The sequence below is a fragment of the Gadus chalcogrammus genome, chromosome 21, assembly GCF_026213295.1.
Source record: "Gadus chalcogrammus isolate NIFS_2021 chromosome 21, NIFS_Gcha_1.0, whole genome shotgun sequence".
Lineage (NCBI taxonomy): Eukaryota > Metazoa > Chordata > Actinopteri > Gadiformes > Gadidae > Gadus > Gadus chalcogrammus.
The window spans coordinates 20,679,244-20,701,890 of record NC_079432.1 but is presented as its reverse complement, the minus strand read 5'-3'; the positions used below and the strand labels follow the sequence as shown (position 1 = coordinate 20,701,890).

At 39.6% G+C, this 22,647-nt stretch overlaps 32 non-coding genes across 32 annotated transcripts; 7 read left to right on the top strand and 25 right to left on the bottom strand.

The window, feature by feature from the left end:
* Positions 1-7,106: 7,106 nt before the first annotated feature.
* Positions 7,107-7,179, bottom strand: trnak-cuu (transfer RNA lysine (anticodon CUU)). Its single transcript has one exon. It is a non-coding gene; the product is annotated as a tRNA-Lys (tRNA).
* Positions 7,180-7,271: 92 nt separating this feature from the next.
* LOC130375148 (U4 spliceosomal RNA) lies at positions 7,272-7,410 on the top strand. Its single transcript, XR_008893814.1, has one exon. It is a non-coding gene; the product is annotated as a U4 spliceosomal RNA (small nuclear RNA).
* A 213-nt stretch (positions 7,411-7,623) lies between these two features.
* On the bottom strand, positions 7,624-7,697 carry trnat-agu (transfer RNA threonine (anticodon AGU)). The gene has a single exon. It is a non-coding gene; the product is annotated as a tRNA-Thr (tRNA).
* A 1,051-nt stretch (positions 7,698-8,748) lies between these two features.
* On the bottom strand, positions 8,749-8,821 carry trnak-cuu (transfer RNA lysine (anticodon CUU)). Its single transcript has one exon. It is a non-coding gene; the product is annotated as a tRNA-Lys (tRNA).
* Positions 8,822-9,266: 445 nt separating this feature from the next.
* Positions 9,267-9,341, bottom strand: trnat-agu (transfer RNA threonine (anticodon AGU)). The gene has a single exon. It is a non-coding gene; the product is annotated as a tRNA-Thr (tRNA).
* Positions 9,342-10,281: 940 nt separating this feature from the next.
* trnat-agu (transfer RNA threonine (anticodon AGU)) lies at positions 10,282-10,355 on the bottom strand. Its single transcript has one exon. It is a non-coding gene; the product is annotated as a tRNA-Thr (tRNA).
* Positions 10,356-10,532: 177 nt separating this feature from the next.
* Positions 10,533-10,605, bottom strand: trnak-cuu (transfer RNA lysine (anticodon CUU)). Its single transcript has one exon. It is a non-coding gene; the product is annotated as a tRNA-Lys (tRNA).
* A 935-nt stretch (positions 10,606-11,540) lies between these two features.
* On the bottom strand, positions 11,541-11,614 carry trnat-agu (transfer RNA threonine (anticodon AGU)). Its single transcript has one exon. It is a non-coding gene; the product is annotated as a tRNA-Thr (tRNA).
* A 423-nt stretch (positions 11,615-12,037) lies between these two features.
* trnak-cuu (transfer RNA lysine (anticodon CUU)) lies at positions 12,038-12,110 on the bottom strand. Its single transcript has one exon. It is a non-coding gene; the product is annotated as a tRNA-Lys (tRNA).
* A 447-nt stretch (positions 12,111-12,557) lies between these two features.
* Positions 12,558-12,631, bottom strand: trnat-agu (transfer RNA threonine (anticodon AGU)). The gene has a single exon. It is a non-coding gene; the product is annotated as a tRNA-Thr (tRNA).
* A 423-nt stretch (positions 12,632-13,054) lies between these two features.
* On the bottom strand, positions 13,055-13,127 carry trnak-cuu (transfer RNA lysine (anticodon CUU)). The gene has a single exon. It is a non-coding gene; the product is annotated as a tRNA-Lys (tRNA).
* Positions 13,128-13,219: 92 nt separating this feature from the next.
* LOC130375080 (U4 spliceosomal RNA) lies at positions 13,220-13,358 on the top strand. The gene has a single exon (XR_008893756.1). It is a non-coding gene; the product is annotated as a U4 spliceosomal RNA (small nuclear RNA).
* Positions 13,359-13,574: 216 nt separating this feature from the next.
* On the bottom strand, positions 13,575-13,648 carry trnat-agu (transfer RNA threonine (anticodon AGU)). Its single transcript has one exon. It is a non-coding gene; the product is annotated as a tRNA-Thr (tRNA).
* Positions 13,649-14,070: 422 nt separating this feature from the next.
* On the bottom strand, positions 14,071-14,143 carry trnak-cuu (transfer RNA lysine (anticodon CUU)). Its single transcript has one exon. It is a non-coding gene; the product is annotated as a tRNA-Lys (tRNA).
* A 679-nt stretch (positions 14,144-14,822) lies between these two features.
* On the top strand, positions 14,823-14,961 carry LOC130375086 (U4 spliceosomal RNA). Its single transcript, XR_008893762.1, has one exon. It is a non-coding gene; the product is annotated as a U4 spliceosomal RNA (small nuclear RNA).
* Positions 14,962-15,177: 216 nt separating this feature from the next.
* Positions 15,178-15,251, bottom strand: trnat-agu (transfer RNA threonine (anticodon AGU)). Its single transcript has one exon. It is a non-coding gene; the product is annotated as a tRNA-Thr (tRNA).
* Positions 15,252-15,674: 423 nt separating this feature from the next.
* Positions 15,675-15,747, bottom strand: trnak-cuu (transfer RNA lysine (anticodon CUU)). The gene has a single exon. It is a non-coding gene; the product is annotated as a tRNA-Lys (tRNA).
* A 92-nt stretch (positions 15,748-15,839) lies between these two features.
* Positions 15,840-15,978, top strand: LOC130375089 (U4 spliceosomal RNA). The gene has a single exon (XR_008893765.1). It is a non-coding gene; the product is annotated as a U4 spliceosomal RNA (small nuclear RNA).
* A 712-nt stretch (positions 15,979-16,690) lies between these two features.
* trnak-cuu (transfer RNA lysine (anticodon CUU)) lies at positions 16,691-16,763 on the bottom strand. The gene has a single exon. It is a non-coding gene; the product is annotated as a tRNA-Lys (tRNA).
* A 92-nt stretch (positions 16,764-16,855) lies between these two features.
* LOC130375069 (U4 spliceosomal RNA) lies at positions 16,856-16,994 on the top strand. The gene has a single exon (XR_008893746.1). It is a non-coding gene; the product is annotated as a U4 spliceosomal RNA (small nuclear RNA).
* Positions 16,995-17,210: 216 nt separating this feature from the next.
* On the bottom strand, positions 17,211-17,284 carry trnat-agu (transfer RNA threonine (anticodon AGU)). The gene has a single exon. It is a non-coding gene; the product is annotated as a tRNA-Thr (tRNA).
* Positions 17,285-17,707: 423 nt separating this feature from the next.
* trnak-cuu (transfer RNA lysine (anticodon CUU)) lies at positions 17,708-17,780 on the bottom strand. The gene has a single exon. It is a non-coding gene; the product is annotated as a tRNA-Lys (tRNA).
* Positions 17,781-18,079: 299 nt separating this feature from the next.
* Positions 18,080-18,153, bottom strand: trnat-agu (transfer RNA threonine (anticodon AGU)). The gene has a single exon. It is a non-coding gene; the product is annotated as a tRNA-Thr (tRNA).
* Positions 18,154-18,576: 423 nt separating this feature from the next.
* trnak-cuu (transfer RNA lysine (anticodon CUU)) lies at positions 18,577-18,649 on the bottom strand. Its single transcript has one exon. It is a non-coding gene; the product is annotated as a tRNA-Lys (tRNA).
* A 92-nt stretch (positions 18,650-18,741) lies between these two features.
* On the top strand, positions 18,742-18,880 carry LOC130375079 (U4 spliceosomal RNA). Its single transcript, XR_008893755.1, has one exon. It is a non-coding gene; the product is annotated as a U4 spliceosomal RNA (small nuclear RNA).
* Positions 18,881-19,095: 215 nt separating this feature from the next.
* trnat-agu (transfer RNA threonine (anticodon AGU)) lies at positions 19,096-19,169 on the bottom strand. The gene has a single exon. It is a non-coding gene; the product is annotated as a tRNA-Thr (tRNA).
* A 423-nt stretch (positions 19,170-19,592) lies between these two features.
* Positions 19,593-19,665, bottom strand: trnak-cuu (transfer RNA lysine (anticodon CUU)). Its single transcript has one exon. It is a non-coding gene; the product is annotated as a tRNA-Lys (tRNA).
* A 1,033-nt stretch (positions 19,666-20,698) lies between these two features.
* Positions 20,699-20,772, bottom strand: trnat-agu (transfer RNA threonine (anticodon AGU)). Its single transcript has one exon. It is a non-coding gene; the product is annotated as a tRNA-Thr (tRNA).
* A 423-nt stretch (positions 20,773-21,195) lies between these two features.
* On the bottom strand, positions 21,196-21,268 carry trnak-cuu (transfer RNA lysine (anticodon CUU)). The gene has a single exon. It is a non-coding gene; the product is annotated as a tRNA-Lys (tRNA).
* A 92-nt stretch (positions 21,269-21,360) lies between these two features.
* Positions 21,361-21,499, top strand: LOC130375068 (U4 spliceosomal RNA). The gene has a single exon (XR_008893745.1). It is a non-coding gene; the product is annotated as a U4 spliceosomal RNA (small nuclear RNA).
* A 216-nt stretch (positions 21,500-21,715) lies between these two features.
* On the bottom strand, positions 21,716-21,789 carry trnat-agu (transfer RNA threonine (anticodon AGU)). Its single transcript has one exon. It is a non-coding gene; the product is annotated as a tRNA-Thr (tRNA).
* A 422-nt stretch (positions 21,790-22,211) lies between these two features.
* Positions 22,212-22,285, bottom strand: trnak-cuu (transfer RNA lysine (anticodon CUU)). The gene has a single exon. It is a non-coding gene; the product is annotated as a tRNA-Lys (tRNA).
* Between the last annotated feature and the right edge of the window lie 362 nt (positions 22,286-22,647).

Sequence of the window (22,647 nt, the reverse complement as noted above, 5' to 3'; positions counted from 1 at the left end):
GTGCGTGCGTGCGCGCGCGCGCGTGCGTGCGTGTGTGTCCAGTCCTCCCATATTAATGTGTAAACCACATAATAAGTAGTCAACAGAAGACAATGTTTTAATCCCACTTTATATCTCCTTGTTACTTTTAGATGAGAACCCCTGGCCAGCCTTTCAGACTGGGTGTCAGGCTAGGGAATTTAAAAACAGGCATCCTTGGTTAGAGTGGAGGGAAAAAAAGTTATAGGTAAATGTCAGCCAACATACAGTTGGTATACACAATTTAAATTCATAATGTTAATCACTATGCAAATGAGAGTATAGCTAATTCATGGTCATTTTTAAGGGGCAGTAATTTCACACTTTTACACAATTAAATTACTGTATGGTATGTTAGATAACAACAGTAAGAGCTCAAATTAGAGCAATTGAAAGAGTGAAACATTAGTCTCCTGTCATCTCCTTCTCATGCACTGGTTAGCCATGGATGTAAACAGTTCATTCAATTATTCTGAGTAGATGTTGTCCTTGTTTAGCATGTGCTATTGCTACTATAGATATACAAAGGACAACTTGTCATTTTTGTTTTCTATTTGTTCATACTGTTATTAAAACTGATAAACCTACTCAGCTTTCCATGATTGTTGATAATCGTGATACTCTTAAATCAGCGGGTTGTAGACCCCTGCTTTGGTGAGTGTGGTGCGACACCCCATAAGCGCCACACACGTACATGGGTTTCAATGGAATTTTTTAGAGAAAAACAGAAAAAATAAATCGAGGTTTAAATCGAAAATCGTCCATTAGTTAGAAAAAATCGAGATTTTATTTTTAGGCCAAATCGCCCAGCCCTAAATCAAAGGGTAGGTATTTTGAGAAAATACGCTTTGTGTTATGTGTGGGGCAGTAAGTTGATTACACCAGATGTGTTTGGATATGTGTAGGTCAAAAGGTCAAGCCGCATAATAGATTTATAGCCATTTTTAACATTAAAAAAATTGTATAAAATCAAAGGGTAGGTGTTTTGAGAAAAGAAGCTTTGTGTTATGTGTGGGGCAGTTAGCTGAGTTCACCAGATGTGTTTTGATATGTGTAGGTCAAAAGGTCAAGCCGCATAATAGATTTATAGCATTTTCTGAGATTAAAAATATATATAAAATCAAAGGGTAGGTGTTTTGAGAAAATAAGCTTTGTGTTATGTGTGGGGAAGTTAGATGGGTTCACCAGATGTGTTTTGATATGGGTAGGTCAAAAGGTCAAGCCGCATAATAGATTTATAGCCTTTTTTAACATTGAAAAAATAGTATAAAATCAAAAGGTGGGATTTTGGAAAAAATAAGCTTTGTGTTATGTGTGGGGAAGTTAGCTGAGTTCACCAGATGTGTTTTGATATGGGTAGGTCAAAAGGTCAAGCCGCATAATAGATTTATAGCCTTTTTTAACATTAAAAAAATTGTATAAAATCAAAGGGTAGGTGTTTTGAGAAAAGAAGCTTTGTGTTATGTTTGGGGAAGTTAGCTGAGTTCACCAGATGTGTTTTGATATGTGCAGGTCAAAAGGTCAAGCCGCATAATAGATTTATAGCTTTTTCTGAGATTAAAAATATATAAAATCAAAGGGTAGGTTTTTTGAGAAAATAAGCTTTGTGTTATGTGTGGGGAAGTTAGATGGGTTCACCAGATGTGTTTTGATATGGGTAGGTCAAAGGTCAAGCCGCATAATAGATTTATAGCCTTTTTTAACATTGAAAAAATAGTATAAAATCAAAAGGTGGGATTTTGGAAAAAATAAGCTTTGTGTTATGTGTGGGGAAGTTAGCTGAGTTCACCAGATGTGTTTTGATATGGGTAGGTCAAAAGGTCAAGCCGCATAATAGATTTATAGCCTTTTTTAACATTAAAAAAATTGTATAAAATCAAAGGGTAGGTGTTTTGAGAAAAGAAGCTTTGTCTTATGTTTGGGGAAGTTAGCTGAGTTCACCAGATGTGTTTTGATATGTGCAGGTCAAAAGGTCAAGCCGCATAATAGATTTATAGCTTTTTCTGAGATTAAAAAATATATAAAATCAAAGGGTAGGTTTTTTGAGAAAATAAGCTTTTTGTTATGTGTGGGGAAGTTAGATGGGTTCACCAGATGTGTTTTGATATGGGTAGGTCAAAAGGTCAAGCCGCATAATAGATTTATAGCCTTTTTTAACATTGAAAAAATATAAAATCAAAAGGTGGGATTTTGGAAAAAATAAGCTTTGTGTTATGTGTGGGGAAGTTAGCTGAGTTCACCAGATGTGTTTTGATATGGGTAGGTCAAAAGGTCAAGCCGCATAATAGGTTTATAGCCTTTTTTTACATTAAAAAAATAGCATAAAATCAAAAGGTGGGATTTTGGAAAAAATAAGCTTTGTGTTATGTGTGGGGCAGTTAGCTGAGTTCACCAGATGTGTTTTGAAATGGGTAGGTCAAAAGGTCAAGCCGCATAATAGATTTATAGCATTTTATGAGAGTAAAAAATATAAAATCAAAGGGTAGGTGTTTTGAGAAAATAAGCTTTGTGTTATGTGTGGGGCAGTTAGCTGAGTTCACCAGATGTGTTTTGATATGTGTAGGTCAAAAGGTCAAGCCGCATAATAGATTTATAGCCTTTTTTAACATTACACTTTTTTAGAAAATCAAATGTTCTTTTTTTTAAAGAAATAAGCTTTGTTTTACATAGGTAGGCCTTGTATTAACACATCTAAGTTGGTTTGACACAAATTCGTCCATCGAAGCCAGTGCTAAATAGAATTTTCGAATGTGTCGAATATCCAACGTCCAATATAAAACTAACTTTACCACGGTCGAGTAACCGAGGCCTGAAAAATGGCATTCGGGCCAGCCCTATGAAGATCCTATTCGAACAATAAAAGTTGAAAACCACAGTTTGTGTTTTGGCTTGTTTTGCAAAACAGCGTTGGAAACACCAGGGTATTGGCTAGGGATATGTAGGCCTAATACTAATACACACAGGACAAAGAACAGTGTTGGCAATTTAACACTTATCTTGACATCAACAGAGTTTACCAGACAAACAATGCCACTGTAAAGGGGGTACGAAATTAAACGAGGTACTGAGCATCAGCCTTTTGAAGACGAGCCAGGGCTGCTGGTAGCATATGTTATGCTGCATTAAAAAAGAAGAAATACAAGCACCCAGAGGAGAATTGCATCTGCCAAATCCTGACCACCAGTAAACACTTGCGAAGGACCAATGTAGACGTCACTCGTTACAACATCATAAGAAAATTGTCCGCAAATAAAATCCCCTTCAGTTTAGGATAATCACACAGGTTATGCGAGAACATATTTATGTCAGGATAGGCCTACCAGGCTCCAAGTCGTCACATATCTCAATCAGACAAAACCAACTATAACCACATTGGCATAGCAATCGCACCGTGTGTAGCTGCTACTAGCTGCAATCTATATATACAATGCATACTAACTGGAGCACCAACCAGAATCAGATCACAATCGCTTGGGACCGTTGGTAACCTTTGGCCAGGTCATCACGATTCACGAGCAAACAGAACCTGCAGCAAAGTTTACGTAAACCAATTTCTTACCTTATGTGGCCCTCCACATGCAGGCTAGATGACGTATCCATATCGATATTATCCAGTGTCACAAACATGCTTTTTATAGGAAGCAAAAGGACCGGCTATTTTCTGAATAAAAATGACAATTTTGGCTGTCTGTCTTGAAACTTCTCCAGTGCGTTCACACCAAACGCAACGGGACGACAAGATCCCAGCCAATCAGCGTTCAACCGTCAAACTCAGCGCAGTGCAGTCCGGGGTGTACTGCAGCATGGAGGAGAAAGTGATTGTTGCCGTTTGCGTAGGGTGACCAGATTTGAGTTTGTGAAAAAGAGGAAACTTCGTCGCGGGGGGGGGGGGGGGGGGGGGGCGAAAACATGGGTATTTTTTCTTTAGTTCGTCCGTGAACTTACATTTACGTTTAGGCATGGCTGCAGATGTAATGTGCTGTTGTAAACAGAGTGGAAGCGGCAAGGTGCTCAATGTTGCCAGATTGGAAATGGCAAAGTAACGTACCAAAGGCTCAAAATGGTCGTATTTGGAGGATAATTATCGTGGCTCTGGCAACCCTGAGATCGGTCGCCCAATGACAGACTCTCTCTACAGTCAGCTCGCGCAAGAAGGTGGAACGTAAGGGAGATACCATTTCCAGAACTTGGAAGGCCGTAATAACCATAGACATATACAATGGTAATAACTAGTAGATTATGTGAAAGACCCAGAAACACAAATATGCGACGAGGCAAAAACAAATATGTGACGAGATAATGTCCGAAAACCGGACATTATCATCAATTAATAAAACCCCCCCGGACGCCCCGGACGGGACGTAAAAAGTGGACATGTCCGGGGAAAAGAGGACGTTTGGTCAGCCTACGTTTGCGACTCTCGGAGCTCTATATATAATAGTATATAATATAATATAATTGTATATATAACACGACCAAAAGCTCTGTGTGCCTCCGGATGGCCGTAGCGCAGGGATCTCATAGGAATTGGGCTTCTCGGGAGTCGGGGTTTGTTTACCGGCGTTGCCATGGTTTCCGGTCTTGTGTGTTCCAAAGGTTTATTAGGTAGGCCTATCTAATAAATGATGTCTTCGAGCGCGCCTATCGCATGATTTTAGACTCGACGATTTCGGTTGAGTATGTGGGGATTTAATTTTTTTTTTTTATTTTTTTTTTTTACACATTTTTAAAACTGGTGGGGACAAAATTCGTATTTCAAATAGTGGGGGGGACATGTCCCCCCCGTAATCGACGCCTATGGCAGTGGGACACATGAGAGTTGTGCACAGGAATCTCTTACTGGAAGTGAACTTCTTGCCTCTCCCTGGATTGGACCAAGCGGAGTCTGCTGATGCAACTGATCAGTCGTGGGGCGAAGAGGATTCTGATGAGGAAGATTGCGTCGCTGATGGTGATGAAATGGCTTCAGTGTCTGGAGAATTGACTCAGGGTGAAATTGCCGAGGACGTGTCAGATTCCAGAGATGAAGAGGAGCTCTCAATCTCATCACTTGACGACTCACCTGAGTCCGAGTTGGCTGTAAGAGAAGAGCATGCTCAGCCTAGTCCAGCGCTCAGTCCGGCTGCTGTTATGGATGACTGTCCACCCATCTCAGTCGCTCTGCACAGAGACACACTGCCATCTCAGCATGCTGACACCTCAGGTCGCACTGACTCTCATGCACACACTGAGGATGATGGAACTGTCAGAACAAGTGCTGGAAGATTGGTGAAATCAGTGAACAGACTGATTGAATCTATGGTTCAGAAACCTTTTTTTTGAAAGGTCCAAGTTTTTTATTGACAGCCGTTCCCAGCTGTTTTAGATATTGGGCCTTTAATAAGTGTTGAAACTGCTTATGTGATAAGTTTTCTTGGGGCCAGCTTTGAAGTTTTATACACCAACAGATGTCTATGGACTAAGTATTTGGGGCCAAATGTTGTGTGGCGTACGAGACGTCACATTAAGCTAAAGGAAATCTAGAGATTTGATCAACCTCTTTCTTTCCTGGACCTTGTATTAAGGTAACTTTCGAGTTGACTATGTGGACTAGGTCCATCTTTCATTTGTGCCAGGTTGTGTCAGTGATAGACTTTTTGTAAGCCTGAGAAGACATCCTTAAATCAGGATGTTGGTGAATTTCAGGAGGGGTGTATGTAACCAGGGTGAAACAACATATTTTAGTTTTGATGAAATATCACCAAATTCTGATTAATAAGAAACAAATATATGTTTAAGCTATGTTCAAGGTACCTTTTGTAACCTGTTCCAACCCCTATGTCAATGTGTTTTCAATACCTGTACTGTCGCTTTAAGAAAAGTTTGTGTCTTCGTGACGTATATGCAGCGCCAAGCTCAGAATGCCGTTGGCTATCTGAGTGGAGGTATGTTGATGTATTTGTCGTCACATTCTGAGCATATGAATCGTTTTGTAGATAATGTAAATGTTATATATGAACATGCTTCATCACTGTTATAACAGCTAACGCTTTGAAAATGTACTTTTTGAGAGTTTATTGTATATATGTGCATCAGAGTTTCCGTTTGTTTGTTTGCTAGGCGGGAATGTGGTCCTGGCTATGACGGTTTACATGACGGTTTACATGCGATGACATGATTTTCTTTGGCTCATCCAGGTATGAATGTTTTATCTGTTTTGTGTATATTATCTATGCGGGTTATGTTTATGTTTGTTGGAGTGCAGTCAAATCGTATTCATTATGCTATTTTGTTTATTTTTATGTTATTATATATTGGCAGAATGCCGTTGGCTATCTGAGTGGAGGCGGGAATGTGGTCCTGGCTATGACGGTTTACATGACGGTTTACATGCGACATGACTTTCTTTGGCTCATCCAGATCCAGATACCAATAAATGAGAAACCCTCCATTGTTGTCCAGCCGTCCTTCCACCCTTCCAACGCATTCGCCAGAACACAACGCAAATCGACACCCGTTACACGGGCATTTACAGCAACTTCAATGTTTCAAAATTTTCCACATTTCTTGTGTAGCCCAAACCATAATGACCTATAACAATCTTTGGCAGCCGCCAGTTTTTCTTTTGCAGAGCAAATATCAAAGTCTGTGAAGTACAGCACTTTAACCAACTAAGCCACAGCACCGCTATGGACAAAAATGAAATACTTCAATTCTTGTAATAACCGCTTAAGAAATCAATCATTCATAACAATTCTTGCCTGTCTCCAACAGGCTTGAACTTATGTCTAAAACACATTTATGTAATGGCAAGAGGTAAAAGAAATCGGTGTAAGCCCCTGGGTACTTTGCTTTATGCTTTTTCCTGGACAACCAAGGGTCAAAGACAGATTGCTATGACTAGTGGACAACCTTGAGATGCTCTGAAGACTGAGTTTGCCGGGTTTTATAATCTACAATGCCCTGCCATTTTTCAATATTAACTTGGCAAGACAATATAATCAACATGCAAGAATCACATTATCTCCTTAAGTGTTTAGCTTTCCATTACCAGAGACTATATTTACAGTGAGCGCGCAATCATCTTGAAAGATTACCAAAGTGTTAATAGCCCAATGTGGGGCTCGAACCCACGACCCTGAGATTAAGAGTCTCATGCTCTACCGACTGAGCTAACCGGGCATTTACAGCAATTTCAATGTTTCAAAATTTTCCACATTTCTTGTGTAGCCCAAACCATAAAAACCTAGGACAATCTTTTGCAGCCACTAGTTTTTCTTTCGCAGAGCAAATATCATTGTCTGTGAAGAACAACTGAGATGTTATAATTGTTGGTTGAAAAGTTAACCCAATACCCCACCAGGATGGCTCTAAACTTGCAATCCATTGCAATTCTTGCCTGTCTCCAACAGGCTTGAAATTATGTCTAAAACACATGGCAAGTGAAAGAAAGCTCTGCAAGACAGTGGCTACTTTGCATTATGCTTTTCCCTGCCCTCCCAAGAATGAAAGACAGATTGCTGTGACTAGTTGACATCTTGTTCACATTGAAGGAAATTCTATGGTAGATACTTTGCAAGTTTACAACCGCTAGCAAAAAATAGTTAATGCAAGAACCCGAATTACAGGTACTGCTGGGATTTGAACCCAGGATCTCCTGTTTACTAGACAGGCACTTTAACCAACTAAGCCACAGCACCACAATGGACTAAAATCAAATACTTCAATTCTTGTAATAACCGCTTAAGAAATCAATCATTCATAACAATTCTTGCCGTCTCCAACAGGCTTGAACTTATGTCTAAAACACATTTATTTAATGGCAAGAGGTAAAATAAATCGGTGTAAGCCCCTGGGTACTTTGCTTTATGCTTTTTCCTGGACAACCAAGAGTCAAGACAGATTGCTATGACTAGTGGACAACCTTGAGATGCTCTGAAGACTGAGTTTGCCGGGTTTTATAATCTACAATGCCCTGCCATTTTTCAATATTAACTTGCCAAGACAATATAATCAACATGCAAGAATCACATTATCTCCTTAAGAGTTTAACTTTCCTTTGCCAGAGGTTATGTTTACAGTGAACGCTCAATCTTCTTGAATGATTACCATAGTGTTAATAGCCGGATGTGGGGCTCGAACCCACGACCCTGAGATTAAGACTCATGCTCTACCGACTGAGCTAACCGTGCATTTACATCAATTTCAGTGATTCAACATTTTCGACATTTCTTGTGTAGCCCAAACTATAATAACCTATAACAATCTTTGGCAGCCGCCAGTTTTTCTTTCGCAGAGCAAATATCAAAGTCTGTGAAGTACAACTGAGATGTTTAATTGTTGGTTGAAAAGTTAACCCAATACCCCACCAGCATGGCTCTAAACTTGCAATCCATTGCAATTCTTGCCTGTCTCCAACAGGCTTGAAATTATGTCTAAAACACATTTAATGGCAAGAGGTAAAAGTAATCGGTGTAAGCCCCTGGGTACTTTGCTTTATGCTCTTTCCTGGACAACCAAGAGTCAAAGACAGATTGCTATCACTAGTGGATGACCTTGAGATGCTCTGAAGACTGAGTTTACCAGGTTTTATAATCTACAATGCCCTGCCATTTTTCAATATTAACTTGCCAAGACAATATAATCACATGCATGTATCACATTATCTCCTTAAGAGTTTAGCTTTCCTTTGCCAGAGACTATATTTACAGTGAGCGCGCAATCATCTTGAAAGATTACCAAAGTGTTAATAGCCCAATGTGGGGCTCGAACCCACGACCCAGAGATTAAGAGTCTCATGCTCTACCGACTGAGCTAACCGGGCATTTACAGCAATTTCAATGTTTCAAAATTTTCGACATTTCTTGTGTAGCCCAAACTATAATAACCTATAACAATCTTTGCAGCCGCCAGTTTTTCTTTCGCAGAGCAAATATCAAAGTCTTTGAAGTACAACTGAGATGTTATAATTGTTGGTTGAAAGTTAACCCAATACCCCACCAGCATGCTCTAAACTTGCAATCCATTGCAATTCTTGCCTGTCTCCAACAGGCTTGAAATTATGTCTAAAACACATGGCAAGAGGTGAAAGAAAGCTCTGCAAGACAGTGGCTACTTTGCATTAATGCTTTTCCCTGCCCTCCCAAGAATGAAAGACAGATTGCTGTGACTAGTTGACATCTTGTTCACATTGAAGGAAATTCTATGGTAGATACTTTGCAAGTTTACAACCGCTAGCAAAAAATAGTTAATGCAAGAACCCGAATTACAGGTACTGCTGGGATTTGAACCCAGGTTCTCCTGTTTACTAGACAGGCACTTTAAACCAACTAAGCCACAGCACCCACAATGGACAAAATTAAATACTGCAATTCTTGTAATAACCGCTTAAGAAATCATCATTCATAACAATTCTTGCCTGTCTCCAACAGGCTTGAACTTATGTCTAAAACACATTTATGTAATGGCAAGAGGTAAAAGAAATTGGTGTGAGCCCCTGGGGTACTTTGCTTTATGCGCTTTCCTGGACAACCAAGAGTCAAAGACAGATTGCTATCACTAGTGGATGACATTGAGATGCTCTGAAGACTGAGTTTACCAGGTTTTATAATCTACAATCCCTGCCATTTTTCAATATTAACTTGCCAATACAGATATAATCAACATGCATGTATCACATTATCTCCTTAAGAGTTTAGCTTTCCTTTGCCAGAGACTATATTTACAGTGAGCGTGCAATCATCTTGAAAGATTACCAAAGTGTTAATACCCCAATGTGGGCTCGAACCCACGACCCTGAGATTAAGACTCTCATGCGCTACCGACTGAGCTAACCAGGCATTTACAGCAGTCTCAATGTTTTAAAATTTTCGACATTTCTTGTGTAGCCCAAACTTTAATAACCTATAACAATCTTTGGCAGCCGCCAGTTTTTCTTTCGCAGAGCAATATCAAAGTCTGTGAAGTACAACTGAGATGTTTAATTGTTGGTTGAAAAGTTAACCCAATACCCCACCAGCATGGCTCTAAACTTGCAATCCATTGCAATTCTTGCCTGTCTCCAACAGGCTTGAAATTATGTCTAAAACACATGGCAAGAGGTGAAAGAAAGCTCTGCAAGACAGTGGCTACTTTGCATTATGCTTTTCCCTGCCCTCCCAAGAATGAAAGACAGATTGCTGTGACTAGTTGACATCTTGTTCACATTGAAGGAAATTCTATGGTAGATACTTTGCAAGTTTACAACCGCTAGCAAAAAATAGTTAATGCAAGATCCCGAATTACAGGTACTGCTGGAATTTGAACCCAGGATCTCCTGTTTACTAGACAGGCACTTTAACCAACTAAGCCACAGCACCACAATGGACTAAAATTAAATACTTCAATTCTTGTAATAACCGCTTAAGAAATCAATCATTCATAACAATTCTTGCCTGTCTCCAACAGGCTTGAATTTAAGAGTTTAGCTTTCCTTTGCCAGAGATTATGATTACAGTGAACGCGCAATCCTCCTGAAATATTACCATAGTGTTAATAGCCCAATGTGGGGCTCGAACCCACGACCCTAAGATTAAGAGTCACATGCTCTACCGACTGAGCTAACCGGGCATTGCCACCCCGTAACGAGAGACAACAAAGCCGAATGGTATCCTCGAATACACACTACCGAATGAATCCCGGACAGCTCTCTTATATCCCCGATTCTTACACCATCACAAGTTGGACTTCATCAATATAGAATTTCCCATCATGTCATACTGTGTGGATGTCAGCATTCTCTTAGGTCTTCTGATCCCAATGTGACCTTAGAACATATATTATCCTTATACAAACAGAGATGATTGCACACGTGTGGAATGTAAGCATTGTCTTCAGAGAGTACATCAAAATGTGAGCCATGGACTTTCTGAACGATGTGCCACATGGCCAATCAGGTGAGAAAATGTACCTGGACTTACTCAACTGGTGCACACGGCACATAACATCCAGGTTAAAGGTGATCATCTCTTTTCCACCATTAAAGTAGATATAATGATATGTAGGCCTAATAAGAATCATAGTTTTATCATAGAATGTAAGGTTAATTTCTACCACAAGCATTTACATCAATTCAATGTTTCAAGCCATTTTTCGACATTTCTTGTGTACCCAAACTATACTAACCTATAACATCTTTGGCAGCCCCAGTTTTTCTTTCGCAGAGCAAATATGCAAAGTCTTTGAAGTACAACTGAGATGTTATAATTGTTGGTTGAAAGTTAACCCATACCCCACCAGCATGGCTCTAAACTTGCAATCCATTGCAATTCTTGCCTGTCTCCAACAGGCTTGAAATTATGTTATAAAACACATGCAAGAGGTGAAAGAAAGCTCTGCAAGACAAGTGGCTACTTGGCATTATAGCTTTTCCCTGCCCTCCCAAAATGAAAGACAGATTGCGTGACTAGTTGACATCTGTTCACATTGAAGGAAATTCTATGGTAAGTATACTTTGCAAGTTTACAACCGCTAGCAAAAATAGTTAATGCCAGAACCCGAATTACAGGTACTGCTGGGATTTGAACCCAGGTTCTCCTGTTTACTAGACAGGCACTTTAACCAACTAAGCCACAGCACCACAATGGACTAAAATTAAATACTGCAATTCTTGTAATAACCGCTTAAGAAATCAATCATTCATAACAATTCTTGCCTGTCTCCAACAGGCTTGAACTTATGTCTAAAACACATTTATGTAATGGCAAGAGGTAAAAGAAATTGGTGTGAGCCCCTGGGTACTTTGCTTTATGCTCTTTCCTGGACAACCAAGAGTCAAAGACAGATTGCTATCACTAGTGGATGACCTTGAGATGCTCTGAAGACTGAGTTTACCAGGTTTTATAATCTACAATGCCCTGCCATTTTTCAATATTAACTTGCCAAGACAATATAATCAACATGCATGTATCACATTATCTCCTTAAGAGTTTAGCTTTCCTTTGCCAGAGACTATATTTACAGTGAGCGTGCAATCATCTTGAAAGATTACCAAAGTGTTAATAACCCAATGTGGGGCTCGAACCCACGACCCTGAGATTAAGAGTCTCATGCTCTACCGACTGAGCTAACCAGGCATTTACAGCAGTCTCAATGTTTTAAAATTTTCGACATTTCTTGTGTAGCCCAAACTTTAATAACCTATAACAATCTTTGGCAGCCGCCAGTTTTTCTTTCGCAGAGCAAATATCAAAGTCTTTGAAGTACAACTGAGATGTTATAATTGTTGGTTGAAAAGTTAACCCAATACCCCACCAGCATGGCTCTAAACTTGCAATCCATTGCAATTCTTGCCTGTCTCCAACAGGCTTGAAATTATGTCTAAAACACATGGCAAGAGGTGAAAGAAAGCTCTGCAAGACAGTGGCTACTTTGCATTATGCTTTTCCCTGCCCTCCCAAGAATGAAAGACAGATTGCTGTGACTAGTTGACATCTTGTTCACATTGAAGGAAATTCTATGGTAGATACTTTGCAAGTTTACAACCGCTAGCAAAAAATAGTTAATGCAAGAACCCGAATTACAGGTACTGCTGGGATTTGAACCCAGGTTCTCCTGTTTACTAGACAGGCACTTTAACCAACTAAGCCACAGCACCACAATGGACTAAAATTAAATACTGCAATTCTTGTAATAACCGCTTAAGAAATCAATCATTCATAACAATTCTTGCCTGTCTCCAACAGGCTTGAACTTATGTCTAAAACACATTTATGTAATGGCAAGAGGTAAAAGAAATTGGTGTGAGCCCCTGGGTACTTTGCTTTATGCTCTTTCCTGGACAACCAAGAGTCAAAGACAGATTGCTATCACTAGTGGATGACCTTGAGATGCTCTGAAGACTGAGTTTACCAGGTTTTATAATCTACAATGCCCTGCCATTTTTCAATATTAACTTGCCAAGACAATATAATCAACATGCATGTATCACATTATCTCCTTAAGAGTTTAGCTTTCCTTTGCCAGAGACTATATTTACAGTGAGCGTGCAATCATCTTGAAAGATTACCAAAGTGTTAATAACCCAATGTGGGGCTCGAACCCACGACCCTGAGATTAAGAGTCTCATGCTCTACCGACTGAGCTAACCAGGCATTTACAGCAGTCTCAATGTTTTAAAATTTTCGACATTTCTTGTGTAGCCCAAACTTTAATAACCTATAACAATCTTTGGCAGCCGCCAGTTTTTCTTTCGCAGAGCAAATATCAAAGTCTGTGAAGTACAACTGAGATGTTATAATTGTTGGTTGAAAAGTTAACCCAATACCCCACCAGCATGGCTCTAAACTTGCAATCCATTGCAATTCTTGCCTGTCTCCAACAGGCTTGAAATTATGTCTAAAACACATGGCAAGAGGTGAAAGAAAGCTCTGCAAGACAGTGGCTACTTTGCATTATGCTTTTCCCTGCCCTCCCAAGAATGAAAGACAGATTGCTGTGACTAGTTGACATCTTGTTCACATTGAAGGAAATTCTATGGTAGATACTTTGCAAGTTTACAACCGCTAGCAAAAAATAGTTAATGCAAGATCCCGAATTACAGGTACTGCTGGGATTTGAACCCAGGATCTCCTGTTTACTAGACAGGCACTTTAACCAACTAAGCCAAAGCACCACAATGGACTAAAATTAAATACTTCAATTCTTGTAATAACCGCTTAAGAAATCAATCATTCATAACAATTCTTGCCTGTCTCCAACAGGCTTGAACTTATGTCTAAAACACATTTATGTAATGGCAAGAGGTAAAAGAAATTGGTGTGAGCCCCTGGGTACTTTGCTTTATGCTCTTTCCTGGACAACCAAGAGTCAAGACAGATTGCTATCACTAGTGGATGACCTTGAGATGCTCTGAAGACTGATTTTACCAGGTTTTATAATCTACAATGCCCTGCCATTTTTCAATATTAACTTGCCAAGACAATATAATCAACATGCATGTATCACATTATCTCCTTAAGAGTTTAGCTTTCCTTTGCCAGAGACTATATTTACAGTGAGCGTGCAATCATCTTGAAAGATTACCAAAGTGTTAATTGCCCAATGTGGGGCTCGAACCCACGACCCTGAGATTAAGAGTCTCATGCTCTACCGACTGAGCTAACCGGGCATTGTTGTAGAATTAATAATAACAACTTATCTAATTCACTTCAACTAGCTATAAGCAAGAGAAATCGGGGAGTCCAGGTCAAGTATAGATGGAGAGTTTATTGCCACCCGCAAACGAGAGACAACAAAGCCGAATGGTATCCTCGAATACACACTACCGAATGAATCCCGGACAGCTCCTTATATCCCCGATTCTTACACCATACAAAGTTGGACTTTCATCAAATATAGAATTTCCCATCAGTGTCATACTGTGTGGATGTCAGCATTCTCTTATGTCTTCTGAGTCCCAATGTGACCTTAGAACATATATTATCCTTATACAAACAGAGATGATGCACACGTGTGAATGTAAGCATTGTCTTCAGAGAGTACATCAAAATGTGAGCAGACTGGACTTTCTGAACGATGTGCCACATGGCCCATCAGGTGAGAATGTCCTGGACTTACTCACTGGTGTCACACGGCACATAACATCCAGGTTAAAGGTGATCAGCTCTTTTCCACCATTAAAGTATATATATGATATGTAGGCCTAATAAGAATCATAGTTTATCATAGAATGTAAGGTTAATTTCTACCACAGCATTTACATCAATTTCAATGTTTCAAACATTTTCGACATTTCTTGTGTAGCCCAAACTATAATAACCTATAACAATCTTTGGCAGCCGCCAGTTTTTCTTTCGCAGAGCAAATATCAAAGTCTTTGAAGTACAACTGAGATGTTATAATTGTTGGTTGAAAAGTTAACCCAATACCCCACTAGCATGGCTCTAAACTTGCAATCCATTGCAATTCTTGCCTGTCTCCAACAGGCTTGAAATTATGTCTAAAACACATGGCAAGAGGTGAAAGAAAGCTCTGCAAGACAGTGGCTACTTTGCATTATGCTTTTCCCTGCCCTCCCAAGAATGAAAGACAGATTGCTGTGACTAGTTGACATCTTGTTCACATTGAAGGAAATTCTATGGTAGATACTTTGCAAGTTTACAACCGCTAGCAAAAAATAGTTAATGCAAGAACCCGAATTACAGGTACTGCTGGGATTTGAACCCAGGATCTCCTGTTTACTAGACAGGCACTTTAACCAACTAAGCCACAGCACCACAATGGACTAAAATTAAATACTGCAATTCTTGTAATAACCGCTTAAGAAATCAATCATTCATAACAATTCTTGCCTGTCTCCAACAGGCTTGAACTTATGTCTAAAACACATTTATGTAATGGCAAGAGGTAAAAGAAATTGGTGTGAGCCCCTGGGTACTTTGCTTTATGCTCTTTCCTGGACAACCAAGAGTCAAAGACAGATTGCTATCACTAGTGGATGACCTTGAGATGCTCTGAAGACTGAGTTTACCAGGTTTTATAATCTACAATGCCCTGCCATTTTTCAATATTAACTTGCCAAGACAATATAATCAACATGCATGTATCACATTATCTCCTTAAGAGTTTAGCTTTCCTTTGCCAGAGACTATATTTACAGTGAGCGTGCAATCATCTTGAAAGATTACCAAAGTGTTAATAGCCCAATGTGGGGCTCGAACCCACGGCCCTGAGATTAAGAGTCTCATGCTCTACCGACTGAGCTAACCGGGCATTTACAGCAATTTCAATGTTTTAAAATTTTCCACATTTCTTGTGTAGCCCAAACCATAAAAACCTATAACAATCTTTGGCAGCCGCCAGTTTTTCTTTCGCAGAGCAAATATCAAAGTCTGTGAAGTACAACTGAGATGTTATAATTGTTGGTTGAAATGTTAACCCAATACCCCACCAGCATGGCTCTAAACTTGCAATCCATTGCAATTCTTGCCTGTCTCCAACAGGCTTGAAATTATGTCTAAAACACATGGCAAGAGGTGAAAGAAAGCTCTGCAAGACAGTGGCTACTTTGCATTATGCTTTTCCCTGCCCTCCCAAGAATGAAAGACAGATTGCTGTGACTAGTTGACATCTTGTTCACATTGAAGGAAATTCTATGGTAGATACTTTGCAAGTTTACAACCGCTAGCAAAAAATAGTTAATGCAAGATCCCGAATTACAGGTACTGCTGGGATTTGAACCCAGGATCTCCTGTTACTAGACAGGCACTTTAACCAACTAAGCCACAGCACCACAATGGACTAAAATGAAATACTTCAATTCTTGTAATAACCGCTTAAGAAATCAATCATTCATAACAATTCTTGCCTGTCTCCAACAGGCTTGAACTTATGTCTAAAACACATTTATGTAATGGCAAGAGGTAAAAGAAATTGGTGTGAGCCCCTGGGTACTTTGCTTTATGCTCTTTCCTGGACAACCAAGAGTCAAAGACAGATTGCTATCACTAGTGGATGACCTTGAGATGCTCTGAAGACTGAGTTTACCAGGTTTTATAATCTACAATGCCCTGCCATTTTTCAATATTAACTTGCCAAGACAATATAATCAACATGCAAGAATCACATTATCTCCTTAAGAGTTTAGCTTTCCTTTGCCAGAGATTATGATTACAGTGAACGCGCAATGCTCTTGAAATATTACCATAGTGTTAATAGCCCAATGTGGGGCTCGAACCCACGACCCTGAGATTAAGAGTCTCATGCTCTACCGACTGAGCTAACCGGGCATTTACAGCAATTTCAATGTTTCAAAATTTTCCACATTTCTTGTGTAGCCCAAACCATAAAAACCTATGACAATCTTTTGCAGCCGCTAGTTTTTCTTTCGCAGAGCAAATATCATAGTCTGTGAAGAACAACTGAGATGTTATAATTGTTGGTTGAAAAGTTAACCCAATACCCCACCAGGATGGCTCTAAACTTGCAATCCATTGCAATTCTTGCCTGTCTCCAACAGGCTTGAAATTAGGTCTAAAACACATGGCAAGTGGTGAAAGAAAGCTCTGCAAGACAGTGGCTACTTTGTATTATGCTTTTCCCTGCCCTCCCAAGAATGAAAGACAGATTGCTGTGACTAGTTGACATCTTGTTCACATTGAAGGAAATTCTATGGTAGATACTTTGCAAGTTTACAACCGCTAGCAAAAAATAGTTAATGCAAGAACCCGAATTACAGGTACTGCAGGGATTTGAACCCAGGATCTCCTGTTTACTAGACAGGCACTTTAACCAACTAAGCCACAGCACCACAATGGACTAAAATGAAATACTTCAATTCTTGTAATAACCGCTTAAGAAATCAATCATTCATAACAATTCTTTCCTGTCTCCAACAGGCTTGAACTTATGTCTAAAACACATTTATGTAATGGCAAGAGGTAAAAGAAATTGGTGTGAGCCCCTGGGTACTTTGCTTTATGCTCTTTCCTGGACAACCAAGAGTCAAAGACAGATTGCTATCACTAGTGGATGACCTTGAGATGCTCTGAAGACTGAGTTTACCAGGTTTTATAATCTATAATGCCCTGCCATTTTTCAATATTAACTTGCCAAGACAATATAATCAACATGCAAGAATCACATTATCTCCTTAAGAGTTTAGCTTTCCTTTGCCAGAGATTATGATTACAGTGAACGCGCAATGCTCTTGAAATATTACCATAGTGTTAATAGCCCAATGTGGGGCTCGAACCCACGACCCTGAGATTAAGAGTCACATGCTCTACCGACTGAGCTAACCGGGCATTTACAGCAAAGTTAACCCAATACCCCACCAGCATGGCTCTAAACTTGCAATCCATTGCAATTCTTGCCTGTCTCCAACAGGCTTGAAATTATGTCTAAAACACATGGCAAGAGGTGAAAGAAAGCTCTGCAAGACAGTGGCTACTTTGCATTATGCTTTTCCCTGCCCTCCCAAGAATGAAAGACAGATTGCTGTGACTAGTTGACATCTTGTTCACATTGAAGGAAATTCTATGGTAGATACTTTGCAAGTTTACAACCGCTAGCAAAAAATAGTTAATGCAAGAACCCGAATTACAGGTACTGCAGGGATTTGAACCCAGGATCTCCTGTTTACTAGACAGGCACTTTAACCAACTAAGCCACAGCACCACAATGGATTTCAATTGAATACTGCAATTCTTGTAATAACCGCTTAAGAAATCAATCATTCATAACAATTCTTTCCTGTCTCCAACAGGCTTGAACTTATGTCTAAAACACATTTATGTAATGGCAAGAGGTAAAAGAAATCGGTGTAAGCCCCTGGGTACTTTTCTTTATGCTCTTTCCTGGACAACCAAGAGTCAAAGACAGATTGCTATCACTAGTGGATGACCTTGAGATGCTCTGAAGACTGAGTTTACCAGGTTTTATAATCTATAATGCCCTGCCATTTTTCAATATTAACTTGCCAAGACAATATAATCAACATGCAAGAATCACATTATCTCCTTAAGAGTTTAGCTTTCCTTTGCCAGAGATTATGATTACAGTGAACGCGCAATCCTCCTGAAATATTACCATAGTGTTAATAGCCCAATGTGGGGCTCGAACCCACGACCCTGAGATTAAGAGTCTCATGCTCTACCGACTGAGCTAACCGGGCATTTACAGCAATCTCAATGTTTTAAAATTTTCGACATTTCTTGTGTAGCCCAAACTTTAATAACCTATAACAATCTTTGGCAGCCGCCAGTTTTTCTTTCGCAGAGCAAATATCAAAGTCTGTGAAGTACAACTGAGATGTTATAATTGTTGGTTGAAAAGTTAACCCAATACCCCACCAGCATGGCTCTAAACTTGCAATCCATTGCAATTCTTGCCTGTCTCCAACAGGCTTGAAATTATGTCTAAAACACATGGCAAGAGGTGAAAGAAAGCTCTGCAAGACAGTGGCTACTTTGCATTATGCTTTTCCCTGCCCTCCCAAGAATGAAAGACAGATTGCTGTGACTAGTTGACATCTTGTTCACATTGAAGGAAATTCTATGGTAGATACTTTGCAAGTTTACAACCGCTAGCAAAAATAGTTAATGCAAGATCCCGAATTACAGGTACTGCTGGGATTTGAACCCAGGATCTCCTGTTTACTAGACAGGCACTTTAACCAACTAAGCCAAAGCACCACAATGGACTAAAATTAAATACTTCAATTCTTGTAATAACCGCTTAAGAAATCAATCATTCATAACAATTCTTGCCTGTCTCCAACAGGCTTGAACTTATGTCTAAAACACATTTATGTAATGGCAAGAGGTAAAAGAAATTGGTGTGAGCCCCTGGGTACTTTGCTTTATGCTCTTTCCGGGACAACCAAGAGTCAAAGACAGATTGCTATCACTAGTGGATGACCTTGAGATGCTCTGAAGACTGAGTTTACCAGGTTTTATAATCTACAATGCCCTGCCATTTTTCAATATTAACTTGCCAAGACAATATAATCAACATGCATGTATCACATTATCTCCTTAAGAGTTTAGCTTTCCTTTGCCAGAGACTATATTTACAGTGAGCGTGCAATCATCTTGAAAGATTACCAAAGTGTTAATAGCCCAATGTGGGGCTCGAACCCACGACCCTGAGATTAAGAGTCTCATGCTCTACCGACTGAGCTAACCGGGCATTGTTTTAGAATCAATAATAACAACTTATCTAATTCACTTCAACTAGCTATAAGCAAGAGAAATCGGGGAGTCCAGGTCAAGTATAGATGGAGAGTTTATTGCCACCCGCAAACGAGAGACAACAAAGCCGAATGGTATCCTCGAATACACACTACCGAATGAATCCCGGACAGCTCCTTATATCCCCGATTCTTACACCATACAAAGTTGGACTTTCATCAAATATAGAATTTCCCATCAGTGTCATACTGTGTGGATGTCAGCATTCTCTTATGTCTTCTGAGTCCCAATGTGACCTTAGAACATATATTATCCTTATACAAACAGAGATGATGCACACGTGTGAATGTAAGCATTGTCTTCAGAGAGTACATCAAAATGTGAGCAGACTGGACTTTCTGAACGATGTGCCACATGGCCCATCAGGTGAGAATGTCCTGGACTTACTCACTGGTGTCACACGGCACATAACATCCAGGTTAAAGGTGATCAGCTCTTTTCCACCATTAAAGTATATATATGATATGTAGGCCTAATAAGAATCATAGTTTATCATAGAATGTAAGGTTAATTTCTACCACAGCATTTACATCAATTTCAATGTTTCAACATTTTCGACATTTCTTGTGTAGCCCAAACTATAATAACCTATAACAATCTTTGGCAGCCGCCAGTTTTTCTTTCGCAGAGCAAATATCAAAGTCTTTGAAGTACAACTGAGATGTTATAATTGTTGGTTGAAAAGTTAACCCAATACCCCACCAGCATGGCTCTAAACTTGCAATCCATTGCAATTCTTGCCTGTCTCCAACAGGCTTGAAATTATGTCTAAAACACATGGCAAGAGGTGAAAGAAAGCTCTGCAAGACAGTGGCTACTTTGCATTATGCTTTTCCCTGCCCTCCCAAGAATGAAAGACAGATTGCTGTGACTAGTTGACATCTTGTTCACATTGAAGGAAATTCTATGGTAGATACTTTGCAAGTTTACAACCGCTAGCAAAAAATAGTTAATGCAAGAACCCGAATTACAGGTACTGCTAGGATTTGAACCCAGGATCTCCTGTTTACTAGACAGGCACTTTAACCAACTAAGCCAAAGCACCACAATGGACTAAAATTAAATACTTCAATTCTTGTAATAACCGCTTAAGAAATCAATCATTCATAACAATTCTTGCCTGTCTCCAACAGGCTTGAATTTATGTCTAAAACACATTTATGTAATGGAAAGAGGTAAAATAAATCGGTGTAAGCCCCTGGGTACTTTTCTTTATGCTCTTTCCTGGACAACCAAGAGTCAAAGACAGATTGCTATCACTAGTGGATGACCTTGAGATGCTCTGAAGACTGAGTTTACCAGGTTTTATAATCTATAATGCCCTGCCATTTTTCAATATTAACTTGCCAAGACAATATAATCAACATGCAAGAATCACATTATCTCCTTAAGAGTTTAGCTTTCCTTTGCCAGAGATTATGATTACAGTGAACGCGCAATGCTCTTGAAATATTACCATAGTGTTAATAGCCCAATGTGGGGCTCGAACCCACGACCCTGAGATTAAGAGTCTCATGCTCTACCGACTGAGCTAACCGGGCATTTACAGCAATTTCAATGTTTCAAAATTTTCCACATTTCTTGTGTAGCCCAAACCATAAAAACCTATGACAATCTTTTGCAGCCGCTAGTTTTTCTTTCGCAGAGCAAATATCATAGTCTGTGAAGAACAACTGAGATGTTATAATTGTTGGTTGAAAAGTTAACCCAATACCCCACCAGGATGGCTCTAAACTTGCAATCCATTGCAATTCTTGCCTGTCTCCAACAGGCTTGAAATTAGGTCTAAAACACATGGCAAGTGGTGAAAGAAAGCTCTGCAAGACAGTGGCTACTTTGCATTATGCTTTTCCCTGCCCTCCCAAGAATGAAAGACAGATTGCTGTGACTAGTTGACATCTTGTTCACATTGAAGGAAATTCTATGGTAGATACTTTGCAAGTTTACAACCGCTAGCAAAAAATAGTTAATGCAAGATCCCGAATTACAGGTACTGCTGGGATTTGAACCCAGTATCACCTGTTTACTAGACAGGCACTTTAACCAACTAAGCCACAGCACCACAATGGACTAAAATGAAATACTTCAATTCTTGTAATAACCGCTTAAGAAATCAATCATTCATAACAATTCTTGCCTGTCTCCAACAGGCTTGAACTTATGTCTAAAACACATTTATGTAATGGCAAGAGGTAAAAGAAATTGGTGTGAGCCCCTGGGTACTTTGCTTTATGCTCTTTCCTGGACAACCAAGAGTCAAAGACAGATTGCTATCACTAGTGGATGACCTTGAGATGCTCTGAAGACTGAGTTTACCAGGTTTTATAATCTACAATGCCCTGCCATTTTTCAATATTAACTTGCCAAGACAATATAATCAACATGCATGTATCACATTATCTCCTTAAGAGTTTAGCTTTCCTTTGCCAGAGACTATATTTACAGTGAGCGCACAATCATCTTGATAGATTACCAAAGTGTTAATACCCCAATGTGGGGCTCGAACCCACGACCCTGAGATTAAGAGTCTCATGCTCTACCGACTGAGCTAACCGGGCATTTACAGCAATCTCAATGTTTCAACATTTTCGACATTTCTTGTGTAGCCCAAACTATAATAACCTATAACAATCTTTGGCAGCCGCCAGTTTTTCTTTCGCAGAGCAAATATCAAAGTCTTTGAAGTACAACTGAGATGTTATAATTGTTGGTTGAAAAGTTAACCCAATACCCCACCAGCATGGCTCTAAACTTGCAATCCATTGCAATTCTTGCCTGTCTCCAACAGGCTTGAAATTATGTCTAAAACACATGGCAAGAGGTGAAAGAAAGCTCTGCAAGACAGTGGCTACTTTGCATTATGCTTTTCCCTGCCCTCCCAAGAATGAAAGACAGATTGCTGTGACTAGTTGACATCTTG